Source organism: Eschrichtius robustus, chromosome 17 (genome assembly GCF_028021215.1).
Source record: "Eschrichtius robustus isolate mEscRob2 chromosome 17, mEscRob2.pri, whole genome shotgun sequence".
In the NCBI taxonomy this organism is placed as follows: domain Eukaryota; kingdom Metazoa; phylum Chordata; class Mammalia; order Artiodactyla; family Eschrichtiidae; genus Eschrichtius; species Eschrichtius robustus.
In genome coordinates, this window is record NC_090840.1 from 69,464,450 (window position 1) to 69,476,891 (window position 12,442).

The following is a 12,442-nucleotide window of genomic DNA, read 5'->3' on the forward strand; positions in this document are numbered from 1 at the left end:
AAGCAAATGAAATCATTGTCTTGAAGAGACATCTGCACCCCCATGTTTATAGCAGCATTATTTAGATTAGCTAAGGCATAGAAACAACTTAAGTGTCCATCAATGGATGAATGGATAAAGAAAATATTAATATTATATATATGTGTATATATATGTGTATATATATATATATATATGGAATGGACTATTGTTCAGCCAAGAAAAGAAGGAAATCCTGCCTTTTGAAACAACATGGATGGACCTTGAGGACATTACGCTAAGTGAAATATGTCAGACAGAGAATGACAAATACTGTATTTTCTCATTTATATGTGGAATCTAAAAAAGCCGAACTTATAGAAATAAATAGTGGTAGTTGACAGGGGCAGGGTGGGGACAGCAGGGAATGCATTACTCAAAGGGTACAAACTTCCAGCTATAAGATGAATAAGTTCTGGGGATTTAATGTACATCATGCTAACTATAATTAGCAATACTGTATTATATACTTGAAAGTTGTTAAAAGAGTAAATCTTAATGTTATAACACACAAAAATGGTAATTATGTGAGGGGTTGGAGGTATTAACTAACCTTATTTTGGTAATCATTTTGCAATGTATATGTGTATCAAATCAACACACTGTACACTTAAACTTGAATATGTTATATGTCAATAACACCTCAATTAAGCCGGAAAAAAAAGAGAAAAAGGAAGCCACTGTCTGAATCACAGGTATGCAATTAATTATACACAGATATATATGAAGTTAAAAGATTATAGGGGAAACAGGGTAAAATATCTCAGTCGTGGGTAATTACAGATAATTTAAATTTCTTTTTTATATTTCATATATATATATACACACTTGATGTTTAAGTATTGTATTTTAAGTCCTAAAATAATTAAAAGTGAAAAAGCAAGTTGACTTTATAACATAGTGTGGTAAAGGTATCTTAAATATTCCTATTCTCAGACCAAACACATCTCAATAATCAACTTTGTCAGTACACAACTCAGTATCTAGGCATAATCAGGCACTCCTTTATAAGATAGATAGGGTTTCAGATGTCAAATGTGTTCAAAGGAGAGATGGTTTAAGGATAGAAGAAATATTAAGATGAAGAAAAGAATATTGGACAGGATATGTCTTCAAACTCCTAAAGCCTCTCATTTGGAGATGGTATATGAGTTTATGCAGTTTGCTTCATGGAGCCAGGAAGTTAACATTAAAAACAGATTTGAAGCTCTGTAAGTTCCAGTTTCTTCCAATGAGATTCAGTGGTTCTAATTAACTGAAGAGGCAAGAAGAATATGAAACTATGTCAATGGGGAAGAGACATAGCACACATATAAAACAACTTTATATTCTCCATTATATTGTATTGTAACAATACAATACAAATGTTAGTCTTATACCAACTAATTCTCAATCATCTCTCCCTCCCTTCTCATGTCACTGTCATCATTGTATTATGTAAATTTAAGCACTATTTATATCTATTCATGGCTTCCTTTCCCATATCAACCATAACTAATGGATCACCAAGTCTCCAAAACATTCTCATTCCAGTCCTCTCGTAGATAACTCTACTGTTAAGCTCATGGGTCAAGATTCTTTCGAGTCGTTTTGCTTAGATTTAGATGTTACCCTTATCTACCACCAGACTGATAAATTCTATACAAACTGTCTCTCTAAAGTGCATATCTCATTACTTCATTCTGTTTCTTTATATAATTTGATAGTTTACCATTACCTGGACCTGGTTTTTGCAACTTTTAAAATCTTAGGCTAATAAATGACAAGTGCTTAGCACAATGACTAGCACTTAGTAAATGCTCAACAAATATCAACTATTTTTTACACAAAATAATTTCCAGATTTCCTCCATATTATACTGATTGTGGTTGCTTCTATTCATTGAGAACATGAGTATTGAGAAAATAAAAATGAAAACTATAATGTAATCTGTAGTGAATCTACATTAATCCCAGGAACATCTGTACACATTTGAAAAACAGTAAGATAGATATATGTGTGCAACACAGCTCATGGATCATGCTTGGTGCACTCACGTGGTAAGTCTGTGTCCACCCCCTACCACTACACTCCTCTACAGTCCAAATTAAAGAATCTTTCTATTGTAGAGCTACGATTTCTTAACATGTTATCATAATTTCTACCCGGCTAAGCTATAATCTTTCAATTCCTCTCTAACCCCATTCACTTTCCATAATATGTAATCTCTAGCTGGTTATGCATCACTGATTTGCCTTTTTTTTCCCTCCTTCTAAGAACCCACTGAAGTTGTGCTTAATGGAACTCATCGCATTGTAGATTTATCATGTGTTTGTCTTTCTCTCTTTATAATACACTAAGGCAGGACTGTGGCTTTTATAATTTCAAATATTATTCCACCATCACATCCTGACACATTTAGAACTTGGTCTACATGGTACATTTAGTACATGGTCCAGATTTCCCACACAGGAATTCTCATACTTAAACATACAGCTTGTGAAAAAAAATCATTCAAGCAAGTATTAGAAAGAGTAATTAAGTTCCTTACCCATAGAAGCTGTGTATGTAAACATACATAGATAATATATGTTTATTTTTTTTAAAGAGTAATTTAAATGTTTTCAGTTTTATTTTCTAATTTGGGCCATTTCTAATGCTCACCTGGACCATTAGTTTCTTTCAGGTGCCAGAGAAATAACTAACATTTAATTTTATGACTAAAACACACATTTGGTGACATATGAAAATGTCATCAAGTGACAATTTGGATCTATTTACCAATACGTGTCCAATATGACTTGTTATGGAACTAATTACAATTTTGCTTTTTGCCAAAATTGGGCATATGCGCTGATCTCAATTGTAGTTGGAAGCGAAAGATTGCAGGAAAAAAAGTGTCTCTGATGAGACTCAGAAATAATTTATATCAGGTATTTGAATAATTTTACAGTTTTAGTTAAGTTCCTACTGTTTATTCTTATTACAAAATGACCACATCCATTTGGCATGTTTGTACAACATAATTAATAGCACCTGACCTAGAAGTTTTTACAGCAGAGCCCTACGTGAATCCCAGCATCAACCATACATGACATGCACTCAAAATATTGAATGTCCCCATGGAAAAAGCAGACAGAGACTGACAACACATTTGAAGCGTAATTCCCCTCTGGAGTTCACAGTGATTCAACAGAGAAGTCATCAGAGGAATGACTATACTTTGAAATGACTGCAGTGGTTGGGGGATGCTTTCATCATTAAGTAGATTATAAGAAAACAATATATAGATTATATATTCTGAAGATCTTCTTTGAGCAAAGTACTGAGAGGAAATGAGAATACAATCATTCAAAATCCATGTGAGAAGCAGTCTCTGACCCCGTGGGAATTTCAATCTATGGGTAACTCAGTACCTTACCTACTATCTTCACTCACTCACTTCTCATTTATCCTTCAATATCTGTAATTCAGTTTTAGCCCCTATGTGATTGTAGACACTGCTACTTGTCTACTTTAATGTCTATTCTGCCCCTTTCCTCAGTACTACTAGAATTTTCATTTTTATCTGACTTACCAGGAAAAATAAAAAGATTATCTTTCTAGGAATGTTTGGGGACAGGAAACAATTAAACATTCTTTTCAAGTTTATGCATTTTCTTTCAAAAACGGCTAGCCAACCTGTAGGTAAGGTAGGTGATGGACTTTGTGGTTTGATATGAAGGACACCTCTGAAATGGTACCCTTACCTAAATTCCCTTTGTGCTTTCTAGACATTCTTTTAAAGTGATTGAAATGTTACCATTATTGATACATTCCGCTGACCATAAAATAAAATGTGTACTCATTGTCCAAATTCAAATAAATATGTGTTTATTCTTTTTAACTTTTACCAGCAATAACATACAATATCTTATCAAAAGAATGGGAAAAAACCAAATTTTATTAGTGGAATGGAAGAAAATTAAAGATATTCTGAGTGTTCCTAACTCAATTGAACAAGATCAATGTTTAACAAAATAAGATCTAAACAGTTTATAACTGTCTTACTGAATTAGAAATATAATGTCTTGGCTTGTTTATGCACTAAGGAAAGAGTTTAAAATTGGAATTAAATAATATTCCTTTCAAAAATTAAAAAAATCTTTCTTTGCCTAAGCTTTGGGAAATGGAGGTATTAACCGCAATGATGGGGAAGAATCCATAGGGGTCTCAAAAGAAACGAACAATACCTTAGCCTGAGAACCCAGAATCCTAGGAAGGAATGGTTACTGAGGAATCTACGTTCAGTATAATCTTTTGGAACAAGAGGATAAGTCCTCTGTCAGAGTGGTAGAATGAAAGTCCTTCCTATTTCAGAGGCAGGATTTCTTTTTATCACATATATTTAAAGAAAAGATTAGCGAAGATGTATTGTGCTGATAATTTTAGGGGCTAAAGAATATATTCATGAATTTACTAATATCCATGGAAGTTGCGGGTAAGACTGGCACTGGAAAACATAAGTGATGAGTAAAAACGTAATACATCATCATGAATTAAGTGGACTGCTTTCAGGCACATACAAGACGGAATTAAGCCAGGCACCTGTCCTCACAGATTTAGGCTTAACTCAGGGTATATATATTTTTTCCAGTTAATCCCTCTCTTTCATGCTCTTTCAGAGTTTCCAACAGGCATATCCAAACTTTAGTGCTCTTCACTAAGACACACTTCACCCTTAATAATATTAACATTCATATTTTTCTCCGACAGAAAATTGTCATTTGCAAATCACAGAATCTAGAGTGGGAACGAGCTTACAGCACATTGAAAGTGTTTCTGAATTTGAAGTCTGTAAAAACAATTAAGATGGGCTCCTTTGGAAGTCTGATGAAAACTATGGACCCTCTTGTTCTGAAATATATATATATCTGTGTGCACATATGCACAAACATACAGATACATACCCATTTGATATAACTGTTTTGTTCACAAATTGCCTGAAACCCTTCTACAAACCCCTTGGATTACCAGATTCTCAGAGAACAATTCTAATTATAGGGAGTTTACAGCCTCTCAAAGTCTTCCTCTACTGCTTTATGCCTGGATAGTCTCAAACAAGCTGCTCTCTTTTATTTCTGCAATTTGAATCTTACATTATTAAAATCTAAAATTGTCCTGTAGAGTGAAGTTGATTTTTGCCTGCCTTTTGAAAACCTAGTTTCCTCTCTCTTTTTAAACATCTTTTAGATTTTCTTGTGGATTTGGCAGCTATGGCATAGTAGTAACTGCTGTAATTGATAATTTTTTGGAACACATTAATTTTAGAGAAAAATCTGTCTATCATATTAAACTAGAGAAAGAACAAATTTGAAAATGAGAATCAATTCATAACTTCTGGAGTTTGTTAATTGTAGGAAGTTTTATATTACAAAGGAATGATCATAAGACAGAGAACAGGAAATCAAAGCCTTATTCTTTTTTAATTTATTTTTTTATTGAAGTATAGTTGATCTACAATGTTGTGTTAATTTCTGCTGTACAGCAAAGTGACTCAGTTATACATATAAATACATTCTTTTTCATATTCTTTTCCATTATGTTTTATCACAGGATATTGAATGTAGTTCCCTGTGCTATTCAGTAGGGCCTTGTTATTTAACCATTCTAATATATAATAGTTTGCATATGCCACTCCCAAACTCCCACTCCATCCATCTTCAACCCCTCTCACCCTTGCAACCACAAGTCTGTTCTCTATGTCTGTGAGTCTGTTTCTGTTTCGTAGATAAATTCATTTGTGTCATAGTTTAGATTCCACGTATAAGTGATACCATACAGTATTTGTCTTTCTCTTTCTGATTTACTTCACTTAGTATGATAATCTCTAGTTCTATCCATGTTGCTGTAAATGGCATTATTTCATTCTTTTTTATGGCTGAGTAGCATTCCATTGTCTGTATGTAGCACATCTTCTTTATCCATTCATCTGTCATAGACATTTAGGTTCTTTCCATGTCTCGGCTATTGTGAATAGTGCTGCTATGAACATAGGGGTGAATGTATCTTTTTGAATTATAGTTTTCTCCTGATATATGCCCAGGAGTGGGATTTCTGGGTCATATGGCAACTCTATTTTTAGTTTTTTGAGGAACCTCCATACTGTCTTTCATAGTGGCTGTACCAACTTATATTCCAGTGTAGGAAGGTTACTTTTTCTCTACATGCTCTCCAGAATTTATTATTTTAGACTATTTAAATTATGGCCATTCTGACTGTCGTGAGGTGGTACCTCACTGTAGTTTTGATTTGCATTTCTCTAATAATTAGTGATGTTGAGCATCTTTTCATGTGCCTGTTGGCCATCTGCATGTTCAAAACCTTATTCTTGATTATACTGTCACACACTTGCCAAGTATGTCTAGAAGCCCTGGGTTTGAAATATTCTTCCTTCCTTCCTTCCTTTCTTTCTTTCTTTCTTTCTTTCTTTCTTTCTTTCTTTCTTTCTTTCTTTCTTTCTTTCTTTCTTTCTTTCTTTCTTTCTCTCTCTCTTTCTCTCTCTCTTTCTCTCTTTCTTTCTTTCTTTCTTTCTTTCTTTCTTTCTTTCTTTCTTTCTTTCTTTCTCTCTCTTTCTCTCTCTCTTTCTTCCTTTGTCCAGTCTGTGGTAGCAGCCTTAAATATATTATACAGAAACCCAAGATATGAGGTGAAAGTGCATTTTATTAGTATAACTTTATTTTGCATACACTGAATCAACCACTATTTTAGAACATTGATTTCATGAAAATAAATATTTGAAATATTGAATTATGGAATGTATTGTATTTTTATTCACTCTTAGAAGCAATGTCCTTTGAATAAAAGATTTAGCAGAAACTCTGAAGCACTTGGTGAGCCATAAAGAGGAATGTTCACTCTGTCAAACTGTTTGTGTTATAGTAAGAAGGTGACTATTAAATCAAATAGATCTGAATGTCAAGTGTGGCTCTGCCACTTGTAAGTCACGCAAACTTGGACAAGTTATTTAAATTTCTTATTTTTAAATTTTGTGTCTTTGAAATGAAAAAAATAATACTACCTTTAAGAGTGATGTGAAAGTTAAACAAATGTTAAAAGTAAGCAGCTCAACCTTTAACGCCTAATAGAAAAGCAAAAATTAACATTTCCTTTTTTCTCTGAAAGTCCTTCATATTCCTTGGGTTTAAATTTCACAATATGTGAAATGAATGTGATATACTAGACTTATTCAACCTAACAAGCTCAGAATTCTACAACTAGTTGACTCAACAGCTAATGTGGACTTTTCTACCTGCCTTGTATTACTCACATGTGTGCTACTTCCATTGGCATACGAATATCACTTAGAGACATAGAACAAATCAGGTTCCCATGCATTTTATCAGTGTCTGTAAGTGGCAGGAAGAACTGCAGAAATTGATACTAACAACTGGACAAAGCTTAGGTTTCTTTAAATATCTCTGTAAAGGAAGAGGTCATTGCAGAATCAGCAGGCAGCACATCTCTCCATCATTATTTCAACAACATTCCGGTAACACATAGCATTACTTACTACCAGGACTCAGTTCCCTTTGGTTAGAATGTGTTCCTGGGCTAATTTTTCTTATGCTGAAAATTAGTTTTGAGCACCAACCTTTGTCAACCATGATTCACATATTAGCCTGCCCTTTAGAGATTTTATAAAGAGTAGTTGCCCAATAGTGGAAACTAAAAAGGAGATCATTCAGCTCTGTCTAAGATGTGGTAGAAATTCCTGTGGTTTCAGACTTCTGTGGCCTGAAAACAAGGCTTTCATGTGGGCTTAGCATTCCCTTGGACTGCTGATTCTTTGGGGAATTCTATATGATTCACTGCCCTGATAGGACATTTCAAGCACTTACCAAAGAGTTGGTACATAATCATAAAATGAATTTAAGTATCATTATTGCTCCTTACCTCTGCTCAGTTTCAAGATGAGGAAGACTTAATGGGAATACAGCATAGAATGGGAGAGGAGCAGTTATCAACACCCAAAACTTCATTGGAATAGAGGTCACTTAGAACCCAGAACCAATTTGTCATTAGCAGGATTACTCTGTATTTTAGGCTAAGTATGGAAGATGAGAAAATACGCACCACCAAAATCAGGCCCAAGAAATTCTTGACATCCTAGGTGAAGCAGATATAGAGGATGAGAGAGAGAAAGGAAGGGGGTGGTGGAAATTAACAGCAGAAACTTAGTATTTGCATGGCCTTGGGAAAGTCACCCTCTTGAAATACAAATTAATATTTATTGATTTATTTATAATCTATTAAATAAGTAAATTTGAAACATAACCTGTGAGTTCTGTTTCTGTTTTCTCATTCTGCTCAGATTCACCCTATTTTAAGGCTCTACTCTGCTGATTATTTAATTATTTCTTTCTTCTAGCTAAAAATTATTCTCTTTTATGTTTTGTGTCTATGAGGAGCAACATGGACAATGCATTACACTTTCTCTCTTTCTAGAGAGGTAGATTTGTAATTAGGAGATATTATTTTCTCTTCTCCAGCTTGGCCATCAGCAGGCACATTGTAGAGTCTGGTGGGTTCTAGTTTTCCCACATGAGGAAAGAGGTCAACCCTCCAAAAGCTACCTCATCAAAGCATCATTTTGCTGAAAATCTAACTTGATGGATGTAGTAATCTACAGCCATACATAAAATCTTCTTTGATGATGATTTGTATTTTCATAGATATAAAATCTTATTATCTAAAGGATGTTCTTGAATATACTGAATCAATATCAGCTTATAAAAAACAATTTTTAAGGGCTGTTCAATTTGTCAAACCTGAAGATTACTGAATGACTTAGTTTTTCTCTTCAATTTTATTTTCTTATGATTATAACTGAAATTTCATTTCATACGTGATGCCATTTTATATTGATTTTTTTAAAAATCTTTTTAAAGTTGTTTACAGTTTTCCCAACACTTTAGCATTTTTTAAGATTCTTTCCAAATTTTACTGATTTAAAATTTTTCCATATTTTCCTCTTTACTTACAGAAAAGAACTTGTTCATTTTAACTAAAAATAAAAAGCTTACAATGTTTAGTATTAATCTGGATGGTTTTAACTGTGTTTTAAGATTTTTGCAAAGGGTCATTAGGCTGGTTTTTATTTTGCTGTCACAACAGCTAATTAAGAACACTTCTCTGCCCAGCTCTCTACTGATGGATCTTGAAAACTGGTGCAGAGCGAGGGGCCCCTCTGCTGGAGAAAAGACAGACAAGAGATTCAATGAAAAACACTGTCTGGCTTGTCAGTCCCTGAGAAACTTTGGTACAGAGAAGGAAGGGAGGTTGGTGGCAGGAGGAAGATTCAAGGCATTTATATCCTCAGATAAAAGCCCCACACCCCTCACTTTAGCCTTGCCGATCTATCTTATCTGAATTGACTTTAGAATCAGACTAAAGTATATATTTGAGTAAACTTGAATTAAATGAACTGATTGTTTGGCTAAATGATCCTTTGGGCAATGGACCCCTCAGCAAATCAGTCTCAGAATATTAATTTTGGTCATAAAATAAAAAGTTCTCTAATACTTAAAATTTTTATGACTGAAATCAGCATCCTTCTAAGAATATATTTTATGTTTTCTAAAGTAGTAATTTCATGACCTTTTCTCATTAATTTATTTATGCATTCAGCAAAAAGTTCCTGAGTACCTATCATGTGCCAGCTATTATTTTGGGTGCTGGAATGCATTTTGTTAAGATATTTACAAAAGCATTTTAATATTGCAGGTAAGAAGGCAGAAATCAGCATAAAGTACAGAAAAAGGAAAAAAAGATGGTATTGGTTATATCCACTGTCTCAATAGAAGTGGGAATTGTAGGAGGTATGATAATGTCTGGAAAAAGTTTCACAGAAGAGACGCCTTTTGACATGATTTTTTTTTTTTTTTTTTTTTTTGCCAGCTGAAGTTGGAAAAGCGGATTCAAGAGGAAAGGGCACAAAGGATAAGGAAATACACAGTATGTAGTTGGTATGATCAAGGGGCAGAGTGCAAGGGATGATGTGAGAAAATAGACTAGAGAGGAAGGCAGTAGCCCAATTACAAAGAATCATGAGCAGCTGTGCAGGGGTTTAGGTGGGAGAAGTCTAATAAACAATTTTGACCATAGGAATGCAATATTTTCAGAACTGTGGTAGAATATTGGAGTGCACTAGGGTAAGATTTTTGGCAGGGACCAGTAAAAGTAGTATTGTGTTAGATCATCATGACCTAATGCGGTCACCCCTGATGACCCTAGGGATGAACTTGGTAGTCATCAGGGATGAACTAATGCAATAGCTTTCATGTTGCCATGTGCAGACTGATGAGAGAGATATTTAGGAGGTGTTCAAAGACAACACTTGGTTTATAACATGGTCCGACATCACATGGAAAGGAAAATAAAAACAGGAGCAAGTTTTATGGGGAAGAAACCCTTTCTAACTTGGTTATGTTGGTTATAAAGTTCTGGGATATACTGACAAAGTCTATGTACGATTCATTGGTTACTGACCTAGTTATAGAATTGTCTCAGACTTTCAGCATTCAGCTGTGATTATTGAACACAATCACATTCTTTGAAGATATAGATTTTCAGGTAAGTGTCTGCATTACATACTTTTACTGTTTATTTTTATTCTTGCCTCTTGTATATTCTTGATAAGAAGGAAAAGAGAGGCAGAGCCTAGCTAGAAGATAAATCCTCCCAGTATTAGAAATCTTGTATTACGCTAACAGAGGGGAAAAAGATTAGGTGTTCAACTCAGTAGCCTATGAACCCCCTAGGCTAATAGAATAATTACTTCTGGTCAAAAGAGAATCTTCACTTCCAAGCAGATCCCAAGATATTCCAACAGATGAAACCAGTGAGTTGAACAGGGTTGACCTTTTCCTCAAAAAAACTGTTTGTATCCATGGTTTTTGTCAGTCACCACCAGAAGTGTCTAGTTGAATCTCTCTCCACCCCATTCTTAACACCATTACTTCTTCACACATTCCTATGTCATTAAAACCAGTCATTTTACTATTTTTAGAGTTCTACTAATTTAGTCAGTAGTCTCATGACCTTCTGCAGGGAGATTAATATACTAGTGAGAGCAAAGTGTACTAGTGTACAGAATATGATGCTATAAAACAAAAAGTCACTAAAATAATTACTCACACAAGATAGAGGTTTTATTTAACACCCTTCTAACAGCCCGATTGGCAGGGACCCATGGTGGGCAGGCAACTCTGCCCTATAAGGGTATCCAGGGTTCCAAGTTAATTCTATCTACGTTGCTCCATCACTCTTTGGGATTTTGACCTTGTCTGCATAATTGAATCCACCACCTTATCACCCCATGTTAATGTTCCAGTATTGTGGAATTAAGTTATTAAAAATGAGAGAGGAAAAGGAGGTACCAGAGGAAATGAGCAAGGATTATATTTCTGAGAATGTGTAAGTAGAACTATCTAGTGGCCAGTATTTCACAACATTAAAAAAAATGTATATCTAATATCTTTTTTAATGTTACTTGAATTTCAAAATAAATAAATTATCATACAAAAACTTGAAGAGTTTAAAAAAAAAAAACTTGAAGAGAGAATATAAGATGATTACATGGACCAAGCATGTGTAGAGAGAGCTGGGGATTGAATTAAGTAAAATGAAAAAGCTGAATTAAATATATCAAGACCTGGTGGCTTTGTATTTGATTTGTTGCATGTAGAATCTTGCTAGTTTTTACTGCATTCTTGACTTATTCTGATGGGGTTAAATTTTATTTTGAAGAGAGGTTTTGGAGAAGTTTTCTGATAAACTTGGTCCTTTCCTCATATCTAACTGAGGAAGAAATGATATTGCATCAGAAATGCCCCAGTCATTCTGCCTTTCTGGATCATGGCTATCCTGTAAAGAGTGAGTTAAAGTGGTCAATACAAGGTTAACTTTTCAAAGGTCTAACTTGAAAGCCAAGGAAAGAGATAATAGAATAGGAGGAGAGAGGCATAACAACTCAAGAGAGATTGCTTTTTAAATTATTTTTACTTTAGAATGAGAGCATGTTTATTCCCTAAAAGAAAAGAACCAATAGAGGAGAGATTGAAAATATAAAAAAAAGAGAAATGAAGCGAGAGGAAGAAAGAGAGAGGGGGAAGAGAGAAGAGAGAAGGAAGAAGGGAGAGAGAACAAGGAAAAACTCAAGTGTTTAGAAGGGAATGCTTGGAGTGTTGAGCTAAAAAGGACAGATGAGAGGAAAGGTTTATCAGTTAAAGAAAAGCAGGGAATCCCCTGGCGGTCCAGTGGTTAAGACTCAGCTCTTTCACTGCAGACGGCCTGGATTTGATCCCTGATAGGGGAACGAAGATCCCACAAGCCGCGCACTGCAGCCAAAAAAAAAAAAGTTTAAAAAAAAAGAAAAGGAAGACACCTTTCTCTAGAACGAGAT